This window comes from Anas platyrhynchos, chromosome 3, assembly GCF_047663525.1.
Source record: "Anas platyrhynchos isolate ZD024472 breed Pekin duck chromosome 3, IASCAAS_PekinDuck_T2T, whole genome shotgun sequence".
Taxonomy (NCBI): Eukaryota; Metazoa; Chordata; class Aves; order Anseriformes; family Anatidae; genus Anas; species Anas platyrhynchos.
Window position 1 is genome coordinate 75,519,675 of NC_092589.1, and position 19,880 is coordinate 75,539,554.

Here is a 19,880-nt window from a genome sequence, read left to right on the forward strand (position 1 = left end):
AGAGCTTTTCACTTGAAAGTACTTTTAACAGTATTTATTTCAAATGTATTACAGTTTAAAATCCCACACTTCAATGTTTTGATGAGGCAGGCATTAGTTTACATACTTCTGATGGCATTTTTTATTTTAATTAATGTAACTTATTATCATCAGGATGAACAGTAGGCTTATAAAAGCATGGCTGTATAGCTGCATCATCTGAATGTTCTTGTGTCTCTTTGTGTAACTTTTGACTTGATTCATAATACAGTGGATTCCACAGAGGCTCAAATTAAACTTTCATCTTCAGTATAAATGTGCCTAACCAGTGTTAGGCAAGCATTAGTAATGTGAATTATATTGATCTTAGACTTATAATCACTCTGAAGCTATCCTTGAAAAATCATCTGGCTATTTGTGGGGAATATCTTAAAAACTTTAGAAGACTTACTCAGTCATTAAATCCTCATCACATGCACAAATTTAATAGGAGTTTTTTGTTGCTAATCTCAGCTCAGGAGACTTATTCCTTCCCTTGTTGCCACTATAATTTATGTGCAATCATAATTCGAAAACCTTAGTCTAACGCTGCACTCTGTTCTCTAAGGCAGTTTAATACATTCTGCTGTGTGTACTCATAACATTTATCACGTCAACAATAGGCATATGTGACCCTTTACAATTACCCTCCAATGTATGCAATGACTTGCCCCTCTACTACCAGATTCCCAACTTCAACTCTGGTTTGAAGCTGTTGATTTACAGGTAGAGTGTTGTTCTTTTAAATTAAGTTAATTTTTCAGGAATTTTTTATTTCATTGGGTTTTATTATCTTGCTTTTTGGTGATATGCTACCAGTGATTAAAGGAAAGATGAGGTTATAATAGTTGCCAAGTTTTTTCAAGTGTACAAAGCTGACACACATTTTGTATCTCATGGGAACTGCAGCTGTGTCCTGAGACACACAGCAAGGCATCTCCAACTACCAGGCTGGTATAATGTATTCTGCACCCTTCCCTCCTCTTCTGCTGTGGTGGGTTAACCAGCAGAGAAACTCCCACCCAGCCACTCTATCCCTCCCTCTCCTCAGTGGAACTAGGGGAGGAAATAAGATGAAAAAACTTATGGGTTGAGATAAAGACTCATGGATGAAACAAACTTAACTTGGGAAAAAAAATACTGGCAATTGAAATGTATTTGAGTGGTGAGAAACAAAAAGACATATAAAATAGCATATTTCCTCCCCCTCTACCCAGCTGATCTTTACTACTCCACTCCGGACTCCCTATCCTCACTCCAAGCTGTGCAGGGATCTGACTGGCAAGTTTTACTTTAACGTCATTTTCCTATGTTCTTTCCCTAAGCCTTTGTTTCTGACCAGCTTTTGAAACAAGATGCTGGGGTTGGTGTACCTTGGTCTGAACTGATATAGATAAATGCTCAAGTATGCTTTTTGAGATTTTTTTTTTCTTACACCTCTGAGTTTTCTTATGTGTTTGAAGGGGAGAGGGGAATGTAGCTCTTTGAAAAATAGTTTGGGAAATACCAGGAGACCTTGGGAGCATTCACATCTATATGTAATGCTATGTCAAGTAAATATTTTTGTCTGTGGAAGATTGGAAGTAAAACCACTGGGCATTGCTAAGCCTGGCAGAGCTGTTTAAAAAAAAAAATATATATATAATGTAGAACTACTGGAAATGCTGGAGTGGCCAAGTAGTTTACACACATCATGGCGATTTTTTTTTTTAAAGCAGTGCTAAATCATCTGCCAAGTGTGACTAAGCCAGCACACAGCATTTCAGTAGAACTGCTTGAGGCTACTACACAGGAAGAGCTGGGAGGAATCTGGTCCATTGTGCAGGAGCAGTATCCTTCTCCCATGGTAAGCCAGACATCCAACTTGTCAAAGACAGTGGTCTGCTTCTTTGGGTTCAATTTGCTAAAGCCCAAAGCTGCAGGGGGTATGTTCTGGAAAGCGAATGTAAACTGTGAGGTGTGCAACCAGGCCTCATGCAGAATGTTTTTTTTTTTTTTTTTAAAAAAAAAAAAAGCAAGGTGATCAAACCATATTTAAACATATCATTTTGTCTTAATTTCTTCCATAGATGTATGTATGGTATCAGCATAAGATAATGTAGAAGTCTGTAACAGACTTCCTGGCATAGACTGGGATAGGGGCAGAGCAACAGTTTAGCATATATCAACAACAATTCAGCATTAGTTAGGCTAAGCAGTAATCTGGTGATCAACCAGGAAATGTGTGATGAATGGGGCAGAGAGCCAATACACAATTTATAACCTCTTTAGATTTAATATATGTTTACTTTTTATATTGATATTATTTTGTTATTAATGAAAATATTTCATTAAAATAATAAAGCAATAAAATACTGAAATAGTAATTCTCTGCCCATGGACTTGTGTTCACACTATAAGACTGGCCATCGAACATAGTTAAACTAAGTAAGATTTCTCCTTTAAACGGTCTTTTGTAATTTTTACATGTTCTTCATTCTGTATCCAAATTGCAACCACTTTCATGTGTTTTATAGTTTCTCTTTTACTTCCCTAAGTAACTTGGAATTGAAGCTTAAGTTGTGGCCCAAGACGTTTTTGCCAGAGTTATATGTTTCAGGAAGTTGACAAATCTGTGTTTCTCCTCTTATATTAAAAAATATATTAAATAACCCCTAAGACTAGGAGGAATTGCTGCATGGTGAAGGAAGGCATTATTCCATGTTTCTCTGCACACTCCTATGTGCCTGAGGTCTTGTTCTGTCTTGTATAGTTGTATAGAGGAAGTCAGAAATAAGTTCCATTAGTAAGGGTCTGTAGTCATGAAAACAACAAGAAATCAGAATTATATTCTGTGTTTTTAAACTGTACTTTTTTTCTCTTCATAGCTTAAGGTCAGCAGGTACTCCCTTTATCATCATGTGAGTCATTAACCACAGCTACAGTTGAATAAGCAATGGCCAGCATCTTTATACAATCAAGTGTAACATCTATCCAAAGAAGTGCTTGATTCTGTCATTATTGATTTTACTTAGTATCATGTTGTTTCCCTTCAAGAACACTACTAAAATCACAGTGGCAGAGATCAGAAATAATATATCCCCTTAGCACACTTGCTGCTGACTTTGCCTATGTCTGATTAAAATGACTGCTGAGTTTTGCTTTTAGTAATGACTTCTGATTATGATATCTTGCCACAAGCTGCACCAAATGAACATGAAAATTGTTGGCCAGCTTATCACGTACTGCATAGTTCTAGCTGATCTCCATGTTGAAATCTCTGGGACAATGAGTGAAATTGAATTTTCTCTCATCCCATCTGGTAAACAAAAAATTAAAGGCTAGAAAATACCATAACTGTTATTCAAGTCAACTATGTCTCTTCGGTTCAGTATTAAATATAAATCCCTTTCGTGTGCCATCACCCTTTCAAATTACATTTGTGCATACATAATTGTTTTCTTCTCCTTATTAGTATCAATTGCACTTTGAATCCTTTTATTTTAGTGAATTGTACGTCATGCCAATGAGGCAACTGTTTGTAGTAGATAAAACACAGAGGCACAAGCATCCAGGTCACTTAATCTCTTGTGTGTGAAACAGTTCTCCTGTCCCTCTATATTTAGGTACTTTAATATGTTTTAAAGTAGGCAAGATATGCAAGCAAGAAAGCAAAGCCCTGAAACAGTTCTGATGAATACAGATGAAGAGTAAACCATATAAGTCAAAATGTAATTCCAAAGAAAATTGAGCTTTGTATTTAAAACAAAACAACAACAACAACAAAAATAACAAAAACACAGTAAAAGCATTTTTTTTCCTGGGGTGAATAAAAATTGTGTATTGTAACACTTAAAAGAACTGCTGTGGGGTTATTGTAGTCTAGTAATGATCACTCTTAGGGTTTATTTTCTGGCAGTATGATTTACAAGGAATGAATTTTGTTATTTTATTACTAGTATGCTTGTACACTTCTCTGAAATACTGACCAATCTTTCAGTTAGTCAAAATGTAAAAAGTTAGTAAAAATGAATTCAGGGCTAAATTGTGGAATATGGATTTACATACACAAATGTATTTTGTCTGTGTGCATGTGTTTAGTTTTAACTGTGAAATAGTTTGATTATTTTTCAGTTAATTTTCATTTACTGGGGTGCAACAAATGCTTAACTTTTTATACTTCAAACGTTTGCCTCCCTCCTTTTTTCTTTCTATTTAAGCACCAGCAGACAATTTTTAATGCGGACTTGGGGTACTTCTGGTATTGGGGAAAATCAGTGAATTATATATCTTTAATCACAGCACATGTAAAATGACTAAATAAATCAGATCCCTAGAGACTTTAAAGCATAGAAGGTATTTATCATCTGTTGCATAAAATGAATGCACTTATACCCTGTTTCCCCCAGTGAGGAAAGTAGGGTGAAAGGGAAAGGAAGACTAATAATTTCCTTCTGTGTTCATTTAACTTCATGATGGTTCCTCTCAGGAGACCATAATGAAAAGATAAGAGACTAATGATCCATAAATTTAACAGAACCCAGATTGAACAATATTTCAATCTGACAAAATTAATTAACATTAAAACACTTTTTCTTGAGATATTCCTCTCAATGAGTGTAAGAGAAATCAAAACATAAGATAAGACCATTCCTTAAATTTTTGAGTTTATTTTGAGACTGTAACCTTAACCTTCCAAATCTGGCTCATTTTTTGCTTTCACAATCTAAATTTGATGTTTTTCATTTGTATTCATTTTTTGTTTTTCAAAAGTACAGCTGTCACTGATCATATTAATTATGTAAAAATATTCACACTTCATACTTGATCTTTTTCTCATATGTACTGAGTGTCAAAACTACTTATTTAGGTGACAAATCTAGGGTTTTTCTTTAATGATCCTTTTCATTCTGATTACCTCTCTAGCAGTAACATAATCAAGGTCTTGTATTTACCACAAAACTAAACCAATCTGTAAATCAAACGTATATCCTATGTGAAGACCCATTTGTGTACAGCTTTAATCCATTTATGGAGCAGCTTTTAAGTTGAGTTGAATGGCCTCATCACCTGCTAACTCAGTGAGTCTGTCATTTTGTAATGTGGACAGCCTTACTGATGAATATGTGAGCATTCAGAGTTAACTCCTCTGTAAAATCATCTCCAGAGGAGATTGGACTTCCATCCTCATAATGCTTTACTGACACATACCAACCTGGGTAGGAACTCTGGAAGTGCTGGAATTGCACCATTAAGACTGGGTTCAACAGGTATGTCTTATGTATTAATTTGCCCACGGACAGGATCACCTTGCCCCATGGTACATGCATATGCATAAAACTAGTGTGACTTAGGAATACACCTCAATAGGAACTAGGGTTGTACTGCAAGCAATCATATCGACACTGTCTTCAAACTAGGTACTTCTGACAGTAATAAAGTCTCAGTGGCTTGTGCTTTATCTTTGGGTCTACATGAGCAGAACTGAATCTTGACTCATTCACAGGTGGCTCACTGATACTTGCCTAGCCATATTTCAACTCTTTCAGATGAAGTCAGATTTCTGATGGCACTACAGAATGAACCTGTTTTTTACTTTTATCTTTACTCAATTTTTTTATTTTTTTTCTCCATAGAAAAATAAATAAATAAATAAAATCCAACAATAACAGTAAAAGCTATGTATTATACAGATGTAAAAAATTAACAGATAGAAACCATGTAGCATTAGGGTTAACTGGATTACTAATACTTCAGTCAACAAGACAGTTATACATATGTTGTAGAGTCCTCAGAGTCCTCTGAAGTCTTATCTTTTTTTTTCCTTTATCTGCTATGCTGCACAGCAGAAAACACATGAAATTTTCTTTTGCTTTCCTACCTTCTTTAGTTAAGTTTCTAAGAAGTCATTTATTTGAGAAAGGAGTTCACTTTTACTGTGTAAATTAGTAGTATCTTATCAATATTTTGCTTATTCTTCCACCGCATTTTAGTGTGACAGCACTCCATATCTATGCTGGAAGCACTGCTCTTCATAATCATCCCCTCTTCAGCAGAAGTCATTAGGTTTACGTTATCAAATTTTACCTTGATTACAAATATACACACTTTCTATGCTGTTAATATAAAATAAATGTCATGTATTTTTATTTGCAGCTCTAGCCAAAGTGGTAGATATTAAGGAACCATTAAGGAAAACTGAATCCCAGATCATTATTCATTCAAGAGCCAAAAAAAAAAAAAAAAGCATCTGTGCATTAGATGCTATTAGCACATGCAGAATGCCAGATATAATGATCCCATTAAATCAGACTTGATTAATAGTTTATATTTATGTTATTTTTGGAAAAGCTGTTTGCATTCTTTTGTGTTACTTTTTTTAAAAATAGTGGTACTATGAAAAAGAGCCTAAAGGCCTTGATAGGTATGAAGTGTTCCTTCAATTCTGATCTGCTTCCACCTAGACCAGAGAGGTAGAAGGTCATTATACAGAGAAGACTAGATTTCTCCCAGCTAGCATGTACAGAAATATGCTTTTATTATGCTGCCCCACATTAACTGTTCTGTGTCCTTAGAAGTTCCTCAAGGATTCAGCACAAGCTTCTACTTTGTCTGGCTGTTGAAAAATAAGATGATTATACTTATATTTTTGGGGGGATGCTGTATTAATTCAAGCAAAGTAATTGTAGTCTTGCTGCTAGGGGTGGAGTGAAAGAACTTTATTGCAAATGGGCTTAGTCCAATAAGTTTTTTGTTTTGTTTTGTTTTTGTTTTTTTGTTTTGATGTGGAGCCTGCAAGAGCTAAGACACAACTTTGTCAGGATCTTTGGTTTAGATTTGTTCCCACAGAATTCAGTAAATTTAAGCTCCTGTTTATGACGAGTGGTTACATTTTCAAGGCCACCAAGAATTACTGAATAAACTCCTGATTTTAATGTGGGCTAAACTTTCTTTGTCCTGTTTTTGTCTGGGTTAAAATTAATTTTCTTTAAAAAATGGGATGATGCTATGTTTTGGATTTATGATGAAAATAGGGGTGGTAACATGGGGATGTTTCAGTTGCTGCAGAGCAGAGCTTGCACAGAGCCAAGGCCTCTTCTGCTCCTGGTGCTGCCTGGCCAGTGAGCTGGCCCAGGCTGCCCCAAGGGATGTCCTACACCGTGTGGCACCATGCTCAGCGATAGCATCTGGGGGAAAGGAGGAGGCAGGGGGGGCATTGGGGTGATGGTGTTTGTCTTCCCAAGGAGCCATGCTGTGGGGTGAGCCCTGTGCTCCTGGAGGGGGCTGAACCCCTGCCTGCCGGTGGGAAGCAGCGAATGGATTCCTTGTTCTCCTGCGCTTGTGCATGGCTTTTGCTTTGCCTAGTGAGCTGTCTTGCTCTCAACCCATGAGGTCTGGCACTCTTATCTCTCCAGTTCTTTCCCCCAACCCAGCTGGGGCAGTGAGTGAGTGGTTGTGCAGGGCTGAGCTGTCTAATGGTGTTAACGACAGTCTTTAGTGAACCAGCAGTTCACTTGGTGACTTCTTAATCGAGATGCATTGCATAGCATAGGCTCTATGCCTGGCATTCCTCTGCTGGACTTGGACAGTGCTGCACACTCCATTGCTATAGCTACACTGAAGAGAATATTATCTCAAAGCATTTTCTTCATTGTCATATACAAAGGTCCACTGAAACCAATTAAACTTTTAGCAGTAAGAGCAATTCTGGGCTTCATTTGTAAGAACTTTATCACATATTCCTTCAAGATAGGACTGAAATTCTAGGACTTCAAATATAATTATTGTTGTGGTTTCTATAAAGAAAAATAAGATTTTTAAAATTTGCTGGAAATTTACTAGCAGATGAATATCAGTTGTTTGTTAACTGTAGAAATTAACAAAATGAATGCACGTTTTTTTTTTTTTTTTCTACTAGCAACATAAAAGTATTTATAACATGCTTAACAAATATTCTCTCTCTTTCTCTCTCTCTCCTGATTGATTATTTTAGGAAGCGTCGGTGTTTTAACTTGTTTTGGTGTCCTAACTGATTTTGTTTTTCACTGAAGACTACGATTAGTGTCATATATTATAAAACACAAAAGTGTCTGTTGCATACAGTAGACCTTGTTAATGAATTTTCTTGGATAGGCAGAAAAAAGACAGGAAAATTGTATTCCATATTCCATATTGTATTCCATAGTTCTAAGTTATATTGACAGCTGTAGTCTACTTTTAATGAATAGTGTTACAGATATTAAATATGCAATCATATGAATGGCTGTTTGTATGTGTGTATACTTATTATATGTGCATGCATGCATTAGTAGTGTATCCACACTACATACTACATACTACTAGTTTTAAACTCCGGAGCTAGGATAATATAATATATTGGTAAAACCTTTTATTAAGTAACACTTTTTCATGGAGTGATCTGAAAGATTAACATTATCGAAGAACCCATCTCTTGTAATCACAATGGGGAACATTTTTCCTTCTAGCAGTAAAAGGAATTGCAACCCCAGGATTTGGGAAATTATAGCAAATTTATATTCTGTTCCTTGAAAAGTAATCTTGATCTTTTCCTTGAAGCTTATATAACACATAAAGATTATCTCTTTTCTCATTTTGGAGGAGCTTCAACCTCAAGTAGCTAAAGATCTCTTTCTGTTTTTTGAATTGTAATTTCCTCTACAAAAGCTGAAAACTTTTGTATTCCAATGGATGTCACATTTTTGTATCATATCCTGATAACAATTTTTCCTTTTCTAGCTCTCTACTACTATTTGGTATTTGTCTCAAAGAAGTTGCTGCTAAGAACTGATGCAAATTTAAACAAAGTAGTGGTGAAATGAAAGAAAATGAAAGAGATGTAGTTCACACAAACAGTGGCTGGACACTCTCATCAAGGGGAAAGATTGACTGTTTCAGCAGGCAGCCCGCCCCTGGCTGTTTTAAGTACAGGCCCTTCAGGAGAACTCAGTTTTGCTCACTGAACCACAAAATTAAAGTACCATGGAAGAAATCCAGACATGCAACAATGCCAAAATATGTATCACACTATCCTGAAAGGCTTCAAAATTACTGTATTTACACAAGGGTATTACAGACAGAATAAATGAAAATTTTATGGTCTAAGAAAAGAAACACAATTTTAGTTAACTAGCATTTTTCTACTGCTCTAAAGCTTTTAATGGGAGCAGAGGGAATTTGCACTCAGTGAAGTAGATCAGTGAAATGATAATTTGTCTTTGAATGGAGTACTTTTATCCCATTAATTTCTGCCATTATGGTATGAGATAAGATGTAAGCCAGCGACTAACTGAAAATTAAGGCCCAAAAAAGAGGCAACGGAACAAAAGAATAGCTTATGCAGTATTATACAAAGCATATGCTAAAATTAATTTTTACTCAACCTTTTGTTGTAGCCACTTTTAACCTCAATTCTTTATGCACTTAATCATGCCTGCTTCTGCTATATTAAAATATATTCATTTTATTCATCAGATCTCTTTTTAAGGATATTTGATTAAAATCCTTTCTTGTTGCTGTTAAGAGGGAAAAAAGGACATTGTAGTGGAGATATGCCAGAGGTGAATGCATGGTGTTGAAAGCCTTCCTTCCCTATCCTTCCCTATGTATGGAAAATGAAGGAATCCTTTATTGCATTACAGAAGGAGCAGAAGAGAATACTTTAGCTTGTGTTATTTGCAACATTTACCTGGCATTGTATAAAGACTATTACTATCCTTTTTTTAAAGATGTGCAATAATCATGATGTTTTGAAAGTACTTTTCAGGGTAACATATAAAGGAAAAGAGGACAGGATCATAGTCATATGTTGTTAGGAAGATTCTCCAGAGTTCAAGGCACCTAATTCTATCCATTGCACGGAAGCTGGATCAAGTAAATCTACCATATGCTTGTCTCATCTGTTTCTTAAAAACAATGAACAATGGGTCACGATGCTCTTGGATATCTTGCGGAAGTGCCTCATTACTCTTCATTAGAACAATTTTACTACTCTAAATCTTAAGTCTTTTATGATTTCTTCTTGTCCTTGCCCCCCCCCCCCCTTTTTTTTTTTCTGTGAAGAACAAATACCTTATTTTTTATCATTTTTTTAAGTAATGGAAAACAGTTATGTTTTCTAATAGACAGTCAATTTTTAAATTTAATTTTGTTTTGTTTTATTTTATTTACTTTGTTTTATTAAACTAAACAAGTATTCTTTCACTATTTCTCCTAAGTCGTGTTTTGTAAATCTCTTTGCAACTCTTCGTTTTCTCCATTTCTCTTCTGCAGACTCTGCAACTTTCTAGCATCATTCTTAAGAGGAAGGCAACCACAATGAGATGAGTTCTCCAGCTAGGGGTCCAGTACTACCAATAAACAGGCCAAAGACAGCTACCTTTCTTGTCCTGCCCGGGACCTCCTAGGACACATGCTAAAGTGAGATCTGTCTTTGCAACAGCACTGTTTTATGAATTTATAGTATGCCTCTGATCTTTTTATGTCCTTAATATATTTTCTGCCTGGCTGATTTTTCCCCACTGGGAATGATGCTTTCAGATGTGTAGTGCCTGTTATCTTTCTTGAGTACATTCTGCTAGTCTTTTTGAATTCATCTCGTTGAACAATCTTGTTAAGACTGTCCAGCTAAAATTGTTTGGTAGCTATGCTTTGTAAAAGTAAGAGTTATGATTTATTAATCCTTTGGTGATAGTAAGAAAAATCTTTTCATCTGAGAAGCTGAACAAACTCAGTCTGAGTTTTTGAAAATCCATCCCAGCTTCTTACTACAGCTCAACTCACAGATTGTCATTATTTTGCTTCTTTCCTTAATCTGATAGATCAAGATTCTACATAAGGACTCCAAGTTCTGCTGTGATGGAAACACTGGGTGGTGGTGGTGGCGGCTGGGAGGAAACATCGTACCATAGTTTCACCAGTTCTATGTTCTTAAGGTTCTTTCAGGTGTGCTCTCTCCAGTGTCACCTGCAAAAGTCATTCTAAAAAGTGATCATTCTTCATGAATGCTCTGGGCAGGATGTCTATCTGCCCATCAGATCTTCCCACTAAGGTGGTTATGTAGCTAAAATACATCAATAGCAGCATTTTCCTCCTCATGTGTCAAGATCTAGGTAGATTTGATATATATACATTTCTACACTGGTATAAAAGGGCATGTTCTTTCCATGCCTACATGGTAGACTATCTTCAAGGCAGCACTGAGTACCAAAAGGCATATGGCTATGCAAGTGCTCCACTCCTGTCAGGATAAGGCACCTTGCTTGCATAAAGTCAGAAGGATAAAGACAAACAAGAGCCTTTCCTGTCCTCTTCTCAGCTATTCACTCATTTTTCCTCTGCTGGAGTTGCCTGTTGCTCTAGCAGAGGAGCAGTTTGCAAACTGATGAGCTCACAACCTGCATTACCTCTTTCTGAGAGTGAGAGCATAAATTTCTAGCAGAGCTGCTTCTTAAGCAGAGGCAGGGAAGCTATTTTAAGTTGATATTAAAAAAAGATAAATGAGTGATAAATCATAGAAATGATGATCAGGAAACTGTTTATTAGCACTAATGTTTATTAGCACTAATGCCAAGTCAAATCAGTTTTTAAATATATAATTAAGTTTATGTTTCAATAATTTTCTGAATATGTACTAGGTTTTAGCTGAGAATCCCTGGGAGATTCCTAAGCTAAAAATATATCTAAGAGGAACAGAGTTGTTGAGGAAATGTCGTACTGCTGCAGTGAATGTAGAACACTCAGATCTGTAGAGTTTGTAGAGTGAACTCCAAAGCAGACTTTTCAGGAGAACTGTGCACATGCAATTACATTCCAGCTTGTATGGAATATGGCAAAAGACTGAAGCCATAATATAGGCTTTATAAATAAAACTATACTGTGTGTGGGATCAAGTTTAAATTTATTCTTCCCTCCCTCCCTCCCTCCTTCCCTTTTAAAATCAGTAATACGTATTTTTTGAAAAGGGTTAATTTAGTTTATTTATTTCAGTTTTGTTTGTTTTGTTTCTCTTCAGTAGTTAATGAGTACATTCATGAAATATAATTTTCAGAAAAAAAAAAAAAGGAAACTGAAAGGAAAGTAGAGATTAAAAGAGAAAGAACTTTTCATAGCAGTAAAAACAGTAATAATATAATGCCAAAATTAAAAATCTTCTGTTAGAGGTTTTCAAACACTAGGGAATCTCTGATATCACTTAGGCTAATAAGGTATGCTTTACAACTACTTTTTTTTTTTCCCCAAATACCTGCTAATTTTATTTTCATTGTACACCTATAATTAAAAATCTTTAAAAATTGAACTGCTCATAGGGAAAGTAATTGGAGAGAATCTTATCCTTATTTTCTGTAAGTGAGAAAAGAACATTAGCCTTATTAAATGCTTTACACTGAATTCAAAGCACTTTACAAATTATCCTGCTATTAGGTTAATTCTTATATTCAGTATAAATTGGCTGGGAATTAGAACCCTCTGGTAAAAGAAGAAAGGGAAAGAGGCAAGAAAATACATTATACAGCAGGAATCTTGTGCTGTAAGGAAGAAAGTATAGCAATTTATTTTTGGTAGTGAGAGCATACCTGTTTTAGCCACAATATTAAAACAAACAAAAAAAAACCAAAAACATACAAAAACAACAAACAAAACAACAAAAAACACAAACAAACAAAAAAAAAAACAACAAGGAAGAGCTTGTAGGCATTCTGTTCTACAGTACATAGTGTGCTTTATTCAGGCTCCCTGATACATATCAGTCTTTCTAACTCATCTCTTTTGTTCTCACTTGAGCAAGTGAGTGGAGGAGAGACACCATAGGATGACATTGGTCAGTAAAGGCATTAGTAGACAGGATCACTGGGGAAATTTTAAATATTTTAAATCCAAGAGTTGGCTTGTTAGTTTCACTGTACACTAGCTACAAACTCTGGCAGTGAAGCATTTCTATAAGTGTTTTTTGTTTGTTTGTTTGGTTGGTTTTGATTATTATTATTTTTTTAATGTGTTGGTCTACCTCTTATTTAACCTGACTGTATCTCGGTGAGGTTGTGGAAGTGACAAAGCTCAGTATTAGTGCTCAGCCAAGTCAGCCCCAATGGGAAAACAAAACAAAGCAAAGCAAACCAAAACAATACAACCAAACCAACCAACCAAGCAATCAAAACCAAAGACATTTGGTATGCAAAACAAGTGACCAGGGTGATTCATATCAACCTCCAGTGGGCAGCAGTTCTTTGGAAACTAATGAAGATTCTTACAGGTTCAGCTACAATAGTGTCTTACAGTACATCCAGCCTCTATTTCCCTGCTGCTGAGAAGTGAGGAATGTAAGATGTAAGAGCCTTTTGTGTGCTGTCATGTGTATACTCCCCTTTTTTCAAGATCTTTCTTCTATTCATTTCTCTTATCTGATGAAACATGTGCTATGCTATTACCTACAAACATTAAAGATGAAATCATAAAGGGAAAAAAATAACAGCAAAGTTAAAGTAAAAATAAAGTAAATCCTCTACTGCAATAATTATTCTTAATGCTTTGATATTATAACTACAATTTGTTCACCCCTTAGGATTAAGACGAAACATGTTTCACATGTTTCGTAAGGAAAATATTTGCTTTAATGCTTTTGAAACAATCAGGTAGAGAGAAACTTTACCTACATCTCTTCATATATTTTCAAAGAGGAAAGATGACTCAAGGCAGTACCAACAAGTTTCTCTTTCTTCAAAAATAATAACGTCACAGTTATATGATTGGTAGATAAATTCATACTACGCAGATGTGAGATGGGGTGGATAGAATGTCAAACTGCAATTTAATCAATATCAGATATAGTTATAATCTGTGATTTCACATATGCTCTGCTAACAATGCACTTTGCCCATGATAATGTCTCACAACACCTGTCAAAAATTGGTTTTGCCCATATAAAGCAATTCTATTTCTACCACAGCATAATTCACAAATAAATGTAGTACATTATCTGTGGCCATTTCCTGTGTATAGAAATTATTTTAATTATTATTTCAATTTTATGTCTTTTAGCTTATTAATAAAAAGGACCACAGGAAAGTTAAAGGACAACAACACACAGTTAATATTAACAAGTACCTGAGAAGAAAAAAAAAAAAGCAAAACAAAGTAAACATTTAATATTGACAGCTAACACCAACCTGGGGAAGCTTTTATGAACAGTGCTGTCAGCAGGCCAGGGAATGTGATCCTTCTGATCTACTTAGCCCTGGTGACACACATCAGGTGTACTGAGTCCAGTTCTGGGCTTCCCAGTATAAGCCAGCTACAGATTTACTGGACTGAGTCCAATGATAGGCCATAAAGATAACCAAGGAACTGGAGAATTTATAATACAAGGAGAGGCTGAGAGAGCCACAGTCATTCAGCCTGGAGAAGAGAAGGCTCAAGGGGATCTGATCAATATGTGAAAATATCTGATAGGAAGGAATAAAAATGACTTTTCTTGGTGTTGTCCAGTGAAAAGAAAAGAACACAAACAGTACATTCCTTTTAAACATACATGATTCCTTTTAAACATAATAAAAAAGTTTTTCTACTATGAGGGTGGTCTGACGTTGGAAGAGGTTTCCCAGAGAAGCTGTGGAGTCTCCATTCTTGAAGATATGCAAAATCCAACTGTACACAGCCCTGAGCAACCTCCTTTTGCTGACTCTGGTTTGTCTTAGCAGTTTTTAGAGTTTTTTTCCAATCTCAGCTATCCTATGATTCTACAAATAAATAATTTTTACGTATTCTTTCCATGGAAAAAGCCTTTTTTTATGTTTCTGTTTCACAAGTTAATACTTTAAAGAGAAGAATTTGACTAAAACAGGTCCTTCATTTCTTAAAGAAATTTAAATACAACTTTTCGCACAAACTTGCCTAAGAATTTGTATTATATCTTATTATATTCAAACCACTTTTTTTTTTTTTCTTCTTCTTCTTCCTCTGGCTCACAAAAACAAACATTTCATACAGCATTCAGTATTCTTATGTTCCATTTCATCATCTTGTATTTACAAGATTTAAAAATGCTCAAAAATTGGGCTTAAGTGGGATCATTCTAAAAGATATCTTCTATGAAATGCTCAGCAGCCACTGTAGTGGTCTGCAGAAAATCAAGAGATCCACAGCATGTCTTTGTGTGCTTTCTATATCATGCTGGTAGTGGCAGGATGACCTGGTTCAGATCCCAGTCTTAAAACTACGATATCCTCACTCCTTTTTTTTTTTTTTTTTTCCTCTTCTGTGCCATTTTGAATGTCTCAATGTCTCTATTTTATGTGATGTCAAAATATAATGCTTTTTTTTTTTTTTCTTTAAAGATATGTAACTAAGCTACATACACTCAAATAACGGGCCTTAAATTTCAGATAGGATTTAATAATTCCTTTCTTTATTAAATATACTACATTAGGCTGTTATCAGACACTTTACAACAGGACCTTATTTCATTCTGTTGTGTTGCACTTACTTAAGTTGCAACTATTGCCCCTCTTAATTTAGCTGACATAAAGTACATAAATATTGAGGCATAAATATTTTCTCATATAAGTTAGTAGCATGAAGCCTGCATAAATATAGAACTAAATCAGGCCCCGAGTAGCCTGGCTTAATCTCCCCTGTCCCTAGCCTTTGCAGTGCTTACACATATGACAAGGACCAGAGCTTTGATTCATAGTCTGTCTTCTGGCCTGCACCTGTGTCTCCTGACAATATACTACCTCTTTGCTGAGCTGGTGGGAAAGCCACAGCTGATTCTGTAATCAGTGTACAGAGAAAGGTTTGAGGCTTTCATTAGACAGAAATGAGCTCAAGAAGAATAACAACTTTCTTTCATATAAACTACTAACAGCTGAAACAGTAGATCGTTTTTTCAGTATTTATGTTTCTTGGTACTTAGAAGTGTGGACACACTCCAAGCAACTTGCTCACATCTTGATGTTTTACTAAGGTCTTCTGATACCTCCAAAAGAAAATATATCAGCAAAGTTTTAGAGTAAACTTTCCCAGTGTCCCTTTTTATTTAGAATTTGCAAAAATACTGCAAAAGTTACATGAAGAACAAAAAGGTCAGACTTTGCTTTAGAATCTAGAGATATTAAGTATTTCATCAAGTTTATTTTTATGAGGCAGCATTGAAAAGCTTTGCTGAATTTAAATGTTGCATTGTCCTAGAGGCAAGGAAATAGTAAATCTACCTCACCCCTTCCTTTTATAGAAGATAATACGAGGTTAGCTTTCTGTGAAGTGGGCTTTCTTTGGGAGAGATTTGTAACATAACTAATATACAGCCAAGGAAAATAAACGCATAGCTGTGCAGGTTGGCCAGAAAAACATCTGAATAAATAAGATATTAAAATAACTTCAGCAATTCAACATGATGGGGATAAAGTTTAGAGATTTTAGAAAATCTTAACAATAGATCCAATCCTTCTTTCATTCCAGGAAGCTGTAAAAACAGGTCCTATCACAGGCTCCTGTGCTAGCAAAATATGCTTGTGATAACACGTTCAGTATACAAAAGGTGGTTATGAGCCATAGGAGTGATTTTTCAGTTATTTTTATCTGTGTGCTCAAAAGCATGATTTGGCATCTAAGTCAATCCCTTTATTCCCATTGTGACAATGAGGTAAAATGAGAGACAGAGTTATATAGGAATCTCTCATTCTTGGTATTCAGTAGTTTGGTTATCCTGAAACCTAAACAGAGGCACCTGACTGTATAGTGCACTACACAGGGCACCAGAGTCCCTTCAGACTGGGGTGATTAATTTCTAGGTACCCCAGTGCTGAAACCACAATGGCCAAATTTCTTTCAGGAGTTCAATTCCAGTTTCTAGCCTGATCTATTTACTTGTGTGAAATCTGAGTTCTTTGCTAGTTGTTACTTATAGCTAACACCTCCAGATGACATCAGCTCTGGCCTAGCTTCATAGGAAGAGACAAGACGTGAGCAATGTGGTTTAATTAGAACATAACTGTATTAAAGGAACACAGAGAAGGTCATAATGTGAGGACTATCTTTTTTTTCTTAGTTATTATCATGTTATAAGAATAGAGGACAGCAGCCCTGACACAGTGAAATCTCTTTGAACAGGTATTAAAGGGCGGGCAGAATGGGAACATTTTGTCTCTGCTGCATATGATGTGGTCATGGCTTCTTAAGAACCTTCTGATAATGTTGTATTCATCTTTGGCTTAATAGAGAGCTAGATTTCCCCTCTGGAAAGTTCCTACAATGGATTTCAGCGACAATTTGAAAAAAGAAAAAATCTATACCATTCTGACATACTCTGAAACACCAAAAGCATGCCATAAATTTTGATACATACCAATTACAAAACAAACAGGTTTCATAATTTCTAGTACGTTCTCAATTCTTTTATAATAGGAATATGTGTGACTGCTAGTCTGTACCAATATAGGAGAAGAGTATCAATACTTTTTTTTTGGTGAATTGACTTTTCTTATTTATATCAATCAGGCACAAAATTAATAACCTGCTTTCTACCTTCCCTCCGGTTTCTCCTTCCATATAACCCTTTCAGCTTCAAGAAAAGCCAGGGTAGACTTTCTGTGAAATAGAGATTTTATAGAACATGTGTGAAAACTGTGGAACGAATACAAAAATTACCCAAACAAATAACCTGTCAATCAGCAGTTCCCTCCAGCATGTGTCCTCTCTTTCCTTGGTAGATTGTGGGGTGCTTTTCACTCAGGGTCCTTACTGTATACAAGTTCAAGCTAATCCAAATATTTCAGTATGTGTTTTTCTACTAATAATTTTTACTGTGTAGCTGGATTCCTTCTGACTGGCTAATGGATTTTTTTTTTTTCTAATTTAGCTAAATATGTGATTAGGCATACACTCTAACTGTAGCAATCTCATTACTAAACTTAAGCAAACTAAAAAAGAAAATATAATTTCATTCCATGGTTCTCAGTCAACTAGAAGGTTTTTTACTTTTCTTTTTACAGAAAAGTAAAGTGTAAAACTTTTCATGATTTTTTTTTTTTTTTAGTATCTAAGTCACAATTTAAAGTCAGCATGACCAAGGTTTGGCCTTTATGTCCTGTAAATAGGAGGAAGTGAAGTATACTTAAACCATTTTTTGTTTGTTCTGCAGAATTTAATGACTGTTTAGATCTGCAAATTTAATGAGTGTTTAGTGATGACACGGCTTTAAAGTTGTGTCTATAAGCTTCCCTTAAGAAATCGAATCTATGAGCAGCCCTGGACTACAGCAAGTGCTAGGATCTAAGAAGAGATCAAAATACTTTGAAGTCTTCTTTTGTAGTGGTAAAACTGATGTCTCTGCTCTTTATCAAGAAAATTTGCTCCCTAAACACAAATGCTATTTGACTGCTATCAAGTTACTGGTAAAACTGAAATGAAACACCTGTATTGCCAACAGCTGTTGCTATTCAGTGGTAAATGCCTGCCTCCAGCAAGACCTCAGGTTGGGTTATGTATGTTTCTTGAAAACACTTCTTACTTCCAAGTCAAAAGGAGTAGTAATGATAAGACACATTAATATGTCATAATGAGGCTTCATTACCAGCTATCATCACCATTAGCACTTTTTTATTATATTGTGTATATGTACATCTCTACTCATATATCTACCAAACTTGACACACCACCATATCACCTTTAATTGTTTTGAATGATTTGAGAAAAAATCTGGTTGAATATGAGAGCAAGAGTGGAAAAAAAAAAAAGACAATCTTACACTTCCATGTTATTGTCCCTTCCCATGATATTTTTTCCTTTTTTTTTTCTTTTTTTTTTTTTTTTTTGAGGGGGAGAGGTGTTTTTGATATATAGAATTTCTTGAATTACATTACTGAAAATGAACTGAAAAAGAATTAGTTACATAAGTAATTACTTTTCCCTGACTCATCCACGTTTGCTAGAGCTAAACAATCTAAAAATATTTCTTGACAGTTTTCTTCCAATTGCATTACGTTTGGGAATCTTTACTAATATTCAACAAACAAGTGCTCTTAATCAGGGGAACAATGAAGCAATACATGACATTATGCTAGGCAATCATGCTTCATACTGAACAATCAATCCAGATTGTTTTGATTACCAGATCTCTGTGATAGCTATAAATAACTAGGTAGGATGATGAATTACATATAGGAAAACCAACATTTTGTTTCCTATGGGAGAGATTTTCTAAACCATCTCAATCTTGTTTCCCCCTTCAACTCCAATGCTGTTTTCATCTTTAAAATTAGCATCCTTTCTGCACTGTCAGATCCTGCGTGCATTTAGAAGGATGTTCCTCTAGACCTGTTTGATCACAGATTGCCTTTTACAGTAACCACTTTTGTAAAACTCCATAGAGTTCTCCCCCTACTTTTTTTTTTTTTTTCCAGTCAGATTTATTTCCATTTGCTTTCTGCTGCTGAATAGTAATACTGAAAATCCCATTTATTTTGGATACACTGCTTCTATTTTCTTTCTAAAATACAATACTAAAAAATGTAATTCTGTGAATACAGGGAGTCATGCCTCCTGTGGAACCCAAATGCATGTATGGGATAGTTTTTCAGCTTTTTCACTCATATGTTAAATTTTAGCAAATCTTGAACTGAGGAACCATTTGGTCTCAGATTTTTCAGTATTATTTTCTAAATCTATTTTTAAGCTTGATTACTATTAACATTCTTTTCTTTCTGGTGTTCCCAAGTTTCTAACAAGGTATGACAACAGATTAACCTCTTGTATTTGCCTTTGAACTTAAAACACAGGGTGGAAGTCTTTTGCTCTTATATTGACTATTTTTGCATTTGTGCATTTATTTTAACATTCCATACTATTTTCAGGTAATAACCAACCACGTA

The 19,880-nt window shown here is 35.3% G+C and overlaps 1 long non-coding RNA gene across 4 annotated transcripts in view; it reads left to right on the forward strand.

The window, feature by feature from the left end:
* LOC110351669 (uncharacterized) overlaps positions 1-19,880 on the forward strand; it is a 49,417-nt gene that overhangs the window by 10,460 nt on the left and 19,077 nt on the right. For 2 of the 4 annotated variants that reach the window (XR_011808450.1, XR_011808451.1), the window contains exon 2: positions 1,734-1,864. This is a non-coding gene — a long non-coding RNA (uncharacterized lncRNA). Of the gene's footprint in view, positions 1-1,733; positions 1,865-2,885; positions 3,668-10,287; positions 11,806-19,880 lie in introns of those variants that run through there. The other 2 variants (XR_003496516.3, XR_003496517.3) reach the window with 2 other exon arrangements.